We start from the raw sequence: 3385 nt of genomic DNA, 5'->3' as shown, positions 1-3385 counted from the left end.
GCGCGGGGACGGTGCCCGGCGTGTGTGGAGCCGTCGGGCGCCGCGGAGTCCCGGAGGGTCGGCGGCCGGCCGGACTCGGGCTGCGGGGCGAGTGACGGGCGGCCCGCCCAATGGGGCGGCGGGGGGCGGGCGGGCCGGGGTCCCGGAGCTGCTCCCCCGCGTCCCGGGCGCTTCCTCGGGAAGGTGGCTCCCTAGGCAGTAGTCCGAGTTTCTCCTCCAGCTTCCATCCTTTGGTTTTATGTCGTGATGCAACAGATCCGGGCTCAGAACCGAAGGCAGACTTGCTACACCTAACACATATTGAGCCATAATTATTGGCTTATGACGGAACCGCACAAACGCACCTTCTACCCATGTGTAGACTGCCTCTTTTGTAAGTTAGCGGTTTGGCCCCTTCCCCTTCAAATGCGCTTGTTTAGCATTGATTGTGCTCCTAGGCAGACTCCACATCTTTCCAAGAAGTGTTAGGTTTTCGTTCTCTCTTGAAAAAAAAAAAAAAAAAAAAAAAAAAAAAAAAAAAAAAAAAAGAGATGTAATCGATATGTAACATTTTGTGTTAGTTTTCATTTAAGACGTCTTTGGAAGCAGTAGATTCCCACCTAGTGGGCTTCTAACTACACACGTCAGTATTCTGTTCTCAATAAACGTTTCTATTTGTGGAACTTTATTTAGTAAATGGAGTGCCTTCACCTATATGAATTATTTCACTTAATTTCACATAAAACAGCAACCCAGTTAGGTCGATGGTTATTATACTTTCCAGATGAGGAAATGCGTTATGTGCAGAATGTAACCGTTAAACCAGAAGGTGAACGATGGCAGCCTCCCAACGCCCTTGCCTCCTGTTCTTGTTCTTCATTCCCTCCTAAAGGCACCTCCAGAGTCTTCTAGAAAGCAAGTCAGTCACTTTGCTTTCCTGCTCTAAAAACCTTAATTGATCTTTATCAGAAAAAAAACTCCAAAATCCTCAGCAGAAGAACCAAGGCTCAAAGTTCCTCTCTAGGGTTATCTTCCCTAAGCTGCAAATATGGGTGGGTTTGTGGCACCCCTGAAGCAAGAGCTCTTCACTGATAACCGGTGATCAGGTATATTTCTGGGAATCTCCCTGGCCACACCAGTGGTAAACGGGAAGGGACAATCTAACCCCCAGCCCTTGGGCAAATAGGCATGGGTAGGTTAGACTCTAAGGTGTCAGCAGAAGGCATCCTGAAAACCTGGGCTCTTTCCAGGTCATGTAAATTTCTGACCCCTTGATACTTGATTCATCCTATATAATTTCAGTCTTATTTCCTATAATAAAACTGGGTTTCTGTTTAATAGGTTTAGCCCTTTCAGTGATATAATTATATGTTTATAATATTTAAAGGATTTCGTGTAAGTTTTTGATCCTCTCGAGGGAAGTTTTTGTCACTTCTTTGTTCAGAATTGGTCAGTGCCTCCCCATTTTCAGTGGTTCCCCATCTTACTCATAGTAAAAGCCAAGGCCTTGTAAAAGTTGGTCCCGTGATGTCTTTCTGGCCGCACAATCTCCCCTTCCTTTCTGACTCCATTTCTCATTGCTCTCTCCATCCCTCCTTAATGTTCCTCCAGTCCTCCTTGCCTGCTCCTTCTTAGAGCCTTCGCCCTTCATCTGCCTGGAACACTCTTCCCTTAGATACCACATGACTATCTCACCTCCTTTAGACTTAAATGCCAACTTCTCAATGAGACTTTTCCAGCTATGGTTTTGATTTTCTTAAACATTTTAATACTTCATTCTAAATCTTACCAGGGTTAAAAGATGTTCATTCACCAAAGAATATAATTACCATGCTAGTTAGCCCAAATTCTTTGACTCAGGGATTTTTGCTAGGGAGGCTAATGAGATTTATTTTGGTGACCCTGATGGACACACTAAATTCTAGATTAATGATTATATATCTTAAAAGAGATGGTCTTCTAGCCCACAGTCTTAATTCACTGTACTTGTTACCTAAATCTTCAATCATAAAATACGTGTTTTTTCCTTCTATTCCAAGGACATTTGAACTTTGGTTCCTAAAACATGTAATTGACTTTTCCATTCACCTGTTTAAAGATCTTTCAACTGAATGGGAATCTAGATTTCTTTAATATTCTTAAGATTGTATGATATTTAACTCTATCTCTTTTATAGATATCTAAAATATTTCCAGTTGAATTTTGGATGTCCCACATGAATTAATGTAATTTGCTGTTTCAATTTATAGGGTCAATCTACCAAGAGAAGAAAATTTGAAACATATTACCCATTTCCATGACTGAATCACATATTTTGAAAGTAACTTAAAGCTTTCTTAATGATGTGAGTACAGTTATGAATGTAGGTTATGTTAATGTCCTGTGGATGTAAATATTACCAAGTTGTAACTGAACCCAATTTATAGGACAATTCCTATTTTCCTGTAAAAGTTGCTGTTTTTGCTCCTGCCTATGTCTCTACTGCCTGTCTTAGTGTAGTCCCTTTACCATGTCTTGCTTTGACCATTGCGTTAAGCTTTTAAATTGGTCTCCCTGGGCCTGCCTCTCCCACCTTTTCTCTTCCATGCCCTCTCAAGTTTTCTTCTGGTAATACAAATGGAATCATTGTAACAATAATACCTGATATTTATTGAGCCCCAGCTGCAGGCTGGGTCTTGTGCATACTCTCTGGACAGAAGAGTGCAAAACTCAGGGTTCTTGGTTTGGGGTCAGTCAGCCAGAATTCCAGTCTCTGTTCACTTGATTCTGTGCAATCTTGAAAGTTTTTTTTTTTTTTTTTTTTTTAACGTTTATTTATTTTTGAGACAGAGAGAGAGACAGAGCATGAATGGGGGAGGGGCAGAGAGAGAGGGAGACACAGAATTGGAAGCAGGCTCCAGGCTCTGAGCCATCAGCCCAGAGCCCGACGCGGGGCTCGAACCCACACACCGTGAGATCATGACCTGAGCTGAAGTCGGATGCTCAACCGACTGAGCCACCCAGGCGCCCCAGTTGGAAGTTTTTAAAAATTTTCCACATGCCTTGGTTTCTTTATACAGTGTGCATCATGGATCGCAGCTTGAGGCTGTTGTGAGGACCAGAATAAGATGTGTACAGTGTTTAGCACAGTGCCAAGTAAACATTCAAATATTAGCCATTTGGGGGTGCCTGGGTGTCTCAGTCAGTTGAGCGTCGGACTCTTGCTTTTGGCTCAGGTCATGATCCCATGGTAGTGGGATTGAGCCCCGGGTTGAGTCCCAAGTTGGGCTCTGCGCTGAGCATGGAGCCTGCTTGAGAGTGTCTCTGTCTCTCTCTCTCTCTCTCTCTCTCTCCCTCCCTCCCTCCCTCCCTCATTCCCTCTCTTCCTCTGCCCCTCTCCCCTGCTTGCGCTCACTCTGTCTGTCTC

Source organism: Panthera uncia, assembly GCF_023721935.1.
Source record: "Panthera uncia isolate 11264 chromosome C1 unlocalized genomic scaffold, Puncia_PCG_1.0 HiC_scaffold_4, whole genome shotgun sequence".
Taxonomy (NCBI): domain Eukaryota; kingdom Metazoa; phylum Chordata; class Mammalia; order Carnivora; family Felidae; genus Panthera; species Panthera uncia.
The sequence above is the reverse complement of the archived record's forward strand: the minus strand, read 5'-3'. Positions refer to the sequence as shown.